Source organism: Acanthochromis polyacanthus, chromosome 20 (genome assembly GCF_021347895.1).
Source record: "Acanthochromis polyacanthus isolate Apoly-LR-REF ecotype Palm Island chromosome 20, KAUST_Apoly_ChrSc, whole genome shotgun sequence".
NCBI classification, from domain to species: Eukaryota; Metazoa; Chordata; class Actinopteri; family Pomacentridae; genus Acanthochromis; species Acanthochromis polyacanthus.
In genome coordinates this window covers 26,849,047-26,857,370 of record NC_067132.1, presented here as the reverse complement: position 1 = coordinate 26,857,370, position 8,324 = coordinate 26,849,047, and the positions used below count along the sequence as shown (strand labels likewise).

Sequence of the window (8,324 nt, the reverse complement as noted above, 5' to 3'; positions counted from 1 at the left end):
GCGAAACCCGTCGCAGGTCAGGCTGCTCACTGAACCGCAGTGTTTGAAACATGATGGTTTTATTATGAAAATGTCCTTTCATCTCTTTTAAGAGAAGTAATTTCACTAATGAGCCTCTGGCTGAATTATAATTGACAACCACCAAAGACCAGGTGTTTTACCACATTTGAATTTCAAAAAAAAGAGAGCGCTGGATACACGTTTCGCTTAAAGCACGTATTCAAATGCTGAGTATCGAGATGAAGGACCAGCTCTGGCACCAGCTGCCTGGCACCACGGCGCCCCTGATTACTGAATCGGGGGGTGACATGTCATCTTGAAACGCTACGCCGTGGGTTAGCATGTTTTTCAGGCCAGCAGCTTCAGTAAAAATCCCAGCTGGATCATGACTTTACTCGGTGATGGAGAGCAGACGAGAGAGGGCTGCAAAAGAAGCAATCCGAGGCAAGGGCATCTGCAAGGCCAATAAATAATGGGGTGTGTAAGGAGCCGGGATGATGGCTAGCTGTATTTACTCTGCACTCCTCTTGACAGCTCTGTGAATGTGGTGTTTTTCTTCTTCTTTTTAAACTCTCTCGCCTGCAGAGGGACAATTAAAGGAGCCCATGCTCGCTTCTAGACTCGGAGAATGATTATGGAATACTGATGAGAGGTGATGCCCGGCCAATCCTAACAGAGTTTCACTGCCGAGTCCTGCATTGATTTGTTTCTCGCTTTTTTTTTCTCCCTTTCTTCCAACTGGTTGAAAAAAGGCTCCACCAGCTGACAGACTGATAGAAAAAATGATAAATTTGCTTCAGTCTGATGAGGTGGTGGAGTTAGAAAAACACACCGATAAAGTGCCGGGCTGAGGATGTTTTTTGCTTGGGAAATAGAATATGAGGGGCATTAAGGTATGTTTTGGTGCTTTTTATGTGTTATTTGTGTTCACTAAAGCTGGGAGCAGGTGGAAAGCTCAACCCTGAAAAGACTCAGTGTCCAGGACTGATTATAAATCAGTCAGTTGTAAATCCAGTGGACACATTTTGTCCAGTTATGTTTAACCCTCTGAATCCCAAAATGTTTAGCAGGTTTCAGAGGCAAGAGCTGTTGAAATGATACCATCATTCAAAAGTGTGGGGTCACTTCGAAATGTCTTTGTTTTTGAAAGAAAAGCATTTTTTTTTCAATGAAGATAACATTAAATGAATGATAAATCCAGTGTAGACATTGTTAATGTGGTAAATGACTGTTCTAGCTGGAAACAGCTGATTTTTAAAGGAATATCTCCATAGGGGTACAGAGGAACATTTCCAGCAACCATCACTCCTGTGTTCTAATGCTACATTGTGTTAGCTAATGGTGTTGAAAGGCTCATTGATGACTAGAAACCCCTTGTGTAATTATGTTAGCACATGAATAAAAGTGTGAGTTTTCATGGAAAACATGAAATTGCCTGGGTGACCCCAAACTTTTGAATGGTAGTGTACATCTATTATCAGAGCCAGAAACCTAAAAACCAAATAAAATTGAAGGATTTTCTACTTTCCAACACTCTTAACGAATCATGTATGATTACATACATCTAATATTTCATTAAAATCGCCTTTTTCCACAAGTCTAAACTGAAAATTCGCCAAAAAATTAACTCTTTGCTTTAACTTAATTTGATAAAAAACTAAAAAATTCTGCCATACTCAATGCATCCATGGAGCCATTAGTCACTCAGCTGTGACCAATAGTTATGAGACAAAAATTCTGAGTTGTTTTGCTAAACAGGGCTGAATTGCAGGCTGTGTTTACACCAAATACAAAGGATGAAAGTATGGCAACAAATTTAAAATGTAAGCAGTAAAATATCTACAGCATGTAGAGCCACCAATTGTCTTTCCAGTATTACTAGCACCTGTGGGAACTTTGAAAGATGCTGAACAGGTTGATTCCATGTTTTTTCAATTTTTGTAAAACAAGTAATCAAAGAAATTCAACATTCGTTTTTGCTTTTTTCAAGATAAATGGCTTTATAACTTCTCATTTTGACTTCTCTCTTGTATTCATGGTTTTTCTGTTTCCATAGAGGCGCAGCTTTTTATACTGCAGTGAAAAATGAGCCCACAGTGAGTCAAAATGTGACCAGAACAGGTTCATAGAGTCAAACCACTTAGCCTTGGAGACCCTTGGAACCATTGGATCCAGGATCACATGTCCAGCTAGGAGAAGACCCTACAACATGTTGGAGGGATTACATGTCGCTTGGGAATGGTTCGGGATCCAAAGAAAGAAATGGAGGATGTAGCATCAGAGACCAGTGTCTTGGCTGCAATGCTGAAGCTGGACTTATGGTTGTGTTCCAACTGCATGTTGGATGGTACGATAGTGTCGGAAGTAGTGTTGGATTTGATCTGACATTCGCACCCACATGCTGTTGACCAGCTGTGTGGAGGTGAAAGAGGAGCCAGGCAATTTATTATTTCTGGTTGGTTTTTTTTCTCCACACATTTGTTCCTCTGAGAAATCCTCAGCAGTTTTTAAATGTACATCCCAGCGCAACATTATGAGAATGATTAGCATCAGATAAGCTGAATGCGCTCAAAGTAAAAGTACTCATCATGCAGAAAGGTCCAGAATAATATACATTTTATTATTGGGTGACATCTAGAAATTACGGGCTACATAACAGATTAATTATTGATTCTATCTTGTATTATTAATCTGGACATGCAATATTAATAATCAAATAAATATAGTGAAGTAAAAACTACAATATTTGCCTTTGAATGTTAGTAGAAGTATAAAGGAGCAGAAAATGGAAACACTCAAATCCCCTATATGCGTAAATGCGCTTAGTTTCTTTGCACCACTGCCCTTTGATGTATTTTGCATGATTTGACTTAAAAATTATGAATTGAACTGCACTCTTGAATTATATGTTCTGTAGACACTGTTGTCTCTTGTGAGTTTTATTATAAATTACATTTTGATATGCCAAGGTGTAATTTTTGCAGCCAATCCTAAAGGAGGTACCTTTTGTTACTGTATTCTGCTGTGGGGAAACCCCCTTAACTTTAAAAAATAACAAAATAAAATTGTTAGTATTAAATATTATTTGGTCAATCAGTCAGTAACTGCAATAGATGATCAATACAAGTGGAGTTATCGGCCACTGTCCTGCTTTAAAAGTCTCAAAAGTCAACTCAAAGAGTGAGGTTGGGGTTGAGTGTGGGGTCAAGCAAGTTTTCCCTCTGAGCTTATATTAGGTGCATGTGACAATATTTTATGTGGTTCTGAGACTAAGTGAATGTCACGTGAAACTCAAATTACCCACCACAAAAAGCTATAATGGCCAGCTGGAAGCGCAGCTAGCAACTAGAAAAGCACTCAGAGTGTGCAGACCTCCACCAAGGATAGAGAGGAAAACAGGAAACCCATGCAGTAAAGGATCATGAGCTGGAATCAAACCTGCGTCTCTGACACAGTTCTGTTTATGAATCACCTTCTTAACCAGTTGAGCTATCTGGACACCTTGCTCCAATTTGTTGGACTACATACTAAAACATACTAAAAAATTCAAAGTGATCCAGAATCCTTTCCGGATTGCCACCAAAATTAAATCAGCTCTTCCTCTTAGCATAGTCTACATCCTCTGAAAATTTCATCTGAATCTGCCCAGGCATTTTTGAGTTATCTTGCTAACAGACAGACAGACAGACGGACACACAAACACCGGGTGTCACATAACCTCCTTGGCGGAGGTAATTACAGCGAACAGCAAATACGGAAACTACTGTAAGTAATGCTAACACATGTAAATAACGTACAAAATCTCAAATGGAGGTCCTGAATTCGTCCTCCAAAGTCAGTCTGACTAAGAAGTGTTTTGTTTTTTTTTATTCTCTCCAACAGCTGTGGAGAGTTCAAAGTTACAGCCACAATGGGAAATGCAGGTAAAAATAGACTGGAAATATTCTTTAATTTCTGACTCGGCTGAACAGTCCTGAACCCGCTGCCCTCACAACACAGACTCAGATAAGCTGCAAAAAAAATGGATGAACTTCATGAATCAGCCTCCTTTTGAAGTTCCTCATCAAATCTATTTATTATGGGTTTATCAAGAGCTAACATTCAAAACACCGGCGCTCAGGGAGCCAGGATTCTGATTTTACTCTACAGAGTTCATGTTTTTAATTAGCAATGCTGCTGTCCAGTAGTTTTGTCAATCAAGAAAAATGAATAAATAAATAAAAATAAATAAAAGTGCTCAGGAGGACAGAGATTAGTTTTTGAAAAACTTGGAGCTTTTCAAATAGAGGCATTCTACCAACTGGACCAAAGCTGGATCCAAAATGGAACCAACCCAACCATATCAACATGCCACACAAATGATTTCCACCAGTACACGCAGCCATGCACTCAGAAATGAGTATGCAGTTGACAAGCTGAGCAAAGGCAACAGGTAAAGGACAAGACTGACAAACCCTACGACCCTACAAGAATATGCACTATTGCATTTTTCTTTAAAAATATGTTCATCTTGAATAATAACAGCAATGCTAAATACAGTACTATGGATACTTTAAGGTATCCAGTAGCTCATACATGCTACGTTTAAGAAAAATTAGGAAACCAGTGTGCAAAAGAAGATATTATTAATGTGTAACTCGTGCCGGGGGAAGAATACGGTGCAAAAAATGCTGGTATTTACAGTACATGTGCAGTGAAGCAGGAAGTGTGGAGGCTGGGGTGGTGGATGTGCATGTAGAACACCTTCTTACAGATGTGTTTTTAATGACTAACCATGATCTTTCCTTATGTTTTAGTGACCTTATCCATGCTGAAGCACTGGTATCTTTCACACTATGAACCGAAGGCTATTTTCGAGGTGATTTCACAACCTTTTAGCTTCTTATCTTAGTCATTAGAAGCACTAGGTATACATGCTGTATCTTGGTTTTGACAGAAGAGTTCAAGCTTTCCAGATCTTTCGTCATTTGATATGATACTACTTGCAGATTTTTAGTATTAGCCTTTATGTGAAGCATGAAATAAATATTTTTTTAATATATTTCACATGTAAAATGCTGGCAAATGAGGTATCATAGCCTAACTGTGTAGGGAAGATTGTCTGGAATTTGGTATTTGCACAATAGAGCAACTGTATGACCTGCAAATTAAGAAAAAAAAAATCTGCGTTTCATGCATAATGGAAATAAATATCTTGCTTTATTCACTGAGGTGTTGACATACAGTAGCCTAGTTGCAGAAGTGGCAAACCAGGCAAATGTTTATGAGGACATTACTTTGCAGAAGTTTGATCTGTCTTCATTACGTTACTATTTCAGAATGAACAAATATGGAATAATCACAAGGCTCTGCTTCTGCTCCTGCTATTATTATATCACTGCATCGATGTGGTGAAATCTTGGCAACTTCATACGCAATTCCACTAAAAGGAAATGCGTCTGTCAGGCTCTAATGGTTTATAAATGCTGCAATTTTCTAAACAAAAAGCAATAAAATGGAGGGAACCAACAAAAAGTGGATGAAGAGGTGGATGGAGAGAAGTGAGTGACAAGAAGTGTAAAAACTGCAGAGAGCTGGAGGTGAGCGAACTTTGTAAACCTGAGGTGAACTTCAGCTCTGCACTGACACCTGAGAGAACTGGATTATAAAATAATACTCTGCTACCCGTTGCACAACATAATGTCTTCCTGTTCGCTCTCGTCTGTTTCCAGGGAGGCTTTATTATTATGGCTGCCATCATGATTGCAAGGGCAGTCGCAAAAAAAAAAAAAAGTGATTTTCTAAAAGGGAACAAAGTAGATCGAGAGGCAGCAGATGAGAATCCGTAAACACGCTGCGATTTTTATCCCGACTGTCAACAACAAACTGGACTCGGGCCAGCTGGGTTTGATTGTCGTACCTTCTGGATCATGTGGCATTCCAGTGAAACCAACAGAAAATTAAACAGTTCAGGCTGGTTTAGTGTGCCTCCTTCTGCTCTTGAACAGCAGGAAGAGCTCTGAGCCGCAGACTAAACCTGGGATCAAACAACAGGAGTTCTCAAATCTTTCCTGCAAAGGGCACAACAGACTGAAGTAAGCTGCTCGTGGAGCTCGACAGGGCGCCGATGGGTCTTATTCATTTCAACTATCCCTGAGATTAGATGCTCAAAATACGCGAGTTTTTGATGGATCTTTTAAACCATTGAACCCTAGCAGATTTAGTTTTCAAATTAAACTCAACCCAAACTAATTTCCTAACAGCTCCACAACCTTTATGGATAAGAAACACTCGGGAGAACTTCAAAATACAGCAAGTCAGACTGAGATTAGCAAACAAAGACCTCCAGGGTAGAACAGCTTATCTGCAAAGTCTATCAAATGTCAGAAAATTATTAAAAATGCAAATTTACAAGAGCCAATGTCTTCACATTGCTCGTTTGTTCTGACCAACTGTTACACCCAGAAAGGTGTAATTTGAAGTTTTCTCTTAGTGATTTTCTGACTCAGATAATTAAACATTGTCAGCAACCACATTTCTGCCAGTTCCCATATGATCGGAAAGGTTCTTTGTTCAACCTTTCCAAACCACTCAGATGCTGCTCGAACACCAGAATATTACACCAAAACAAATGGCAGCTGTTCCCATTGTAAAGATTAGTACATGAAAACCACCAAACACAAAAGAACGCCTCCAGATGTGTGTCATATGAGCAGCAATATGGGAACCTTTAAAATCTTGAAGTGGTACAGCAAAGCTAAATGTTGCAACCGAGTTTCAGGGAAGTTAATTTGCTGTTTTGTGTATTAAAGATGGGTACAAACTCTGATAATATGAGAGAGTTAAGAAATCATAGCCATCGGTTTCTTACTTCTCTGTCAACAACACAACTAGAGGTCTATTAATATTTATTACACTGTGTACTTGCCTTTCTATTTGCCGAGTACAATGTACATTTTTAAACTCCATGCATATATTTTTCTATCTGATCTGGGATCAATAAAGTATTTCTGATTCTGATTAGAGTTCATGTTAATTCAGGTGCAGTCAATGTTTGAGCCATTTGGGTGACAAATGATCAAAACCGGCCAGGAAAAGAGACGCTGAGGTGTATCTGAAGGGAAAAGGTTGAGTTATTTCTGACCTGAGAACTGAAAGTTGTGATTACAATGTGCTTAACGTGTTGTGCAATGAAATGAGTGTTGCTCAGTAACGCCTCCATACACACCTAAATGCCACCACTGCAAATATCCTGCTGTGAAATGGAAAAATGTGCCTGATAAAATTGCTCAATATGACAGGAAAATAGCTCGACTTCGGCAAAGAGATCCAGTTTTTACAGTAAAACAACATCCAGCTGTTATGGAGCTTCAGGATTCAGTGTAACTGACAATTTAACCGTAGCATACAAACTGTCAACGGTTAAGTTTCTTTTTGTTAGATTTTTATCCATCCTGTGTCCATGTTGGGGATAATCTTAATTTGACATCATTAATGAACTTACTGCTGTATTGTGTTGTGCAAAATTGCTGCTTGGTGGTGCAAATATGTAACAAACTGAGAGGAAAGACTCCTACAGACAGCTGGAATCAAAGTTTTGAAACCTCCATCAAATATCCATAGCACTTACAACTGTCTAATGTTTTTTCTTGCATTTAGATGCCATAGTTGCATTCACTCAAACTTGGCCATCTAAGTTTCAGTGAATGACATTGACCTATCAGATGACCAAAGGGATGACATTTCATGGCTGGTTCTGGCTATAGAGCAGTAGAGAAGAGCTTAAAACAGCACTAAGAGACTCTCACAATGAGATGAAATGAAACAATTGCACTAAATTAAGTTGACGCATGAATAAAATACGCCGTTTTTTGGGGGATTTTTGTCCACCAGACTGCACACCAGACCACTGAAAAGCAACCTATTGTTTTCCAAAACATATATTGCTGCTATAGTATTGCTACATTAATGTGTAAAATCTGGCATATCTTACCTATAAACTAAGTTCTACATTTGAGGAAAAACATTTCTTTGAAGCCAAGCAGTGGAGACTCCAGGAAGTCACCGATCCCCACTAAGAAATAGCCTCAGATGGTTCAACCATACAAACAAACTGAAGTGTTTAGCAATTACATCTTTTTGTGCAAGTACTTTCTGAAAACAAACTTAGTTTTTCAGATTTTCTGAGCACTGGCTGAACACCCGACCAGCTGCCACAACACTGAAAAGCAAATCTCACCATATCTTTACATAGCAGACACTTATTTACTGATATATTATTACTGTATTTATGTTCAGAATCTTGCCTATTTCACCCTTAAAGCAAGTTCCACATTTTAGTAAAA

General features: G+C 38.9%; 1 long non-coding RNA gene across 1 annotated transcript; it reads left to right on the top strand.

The window, feature by feature from the left end:
• Window positions 1–259: 259 nt before the first annotated feature.
• Window positions 260–2,920, top strand: LOC127531362 (uncharacterized). Its single transcript, XR_007938418.1, has 2 exons — window positions 260–893; window positions 2,057–2,920. It is a non-coding gene; the product is annotated as an uncharacterized LOC127531362 (long non-coding RNA).
• Window positions 2,921–8,324: the final 5,404 nt, after the last annotated feature.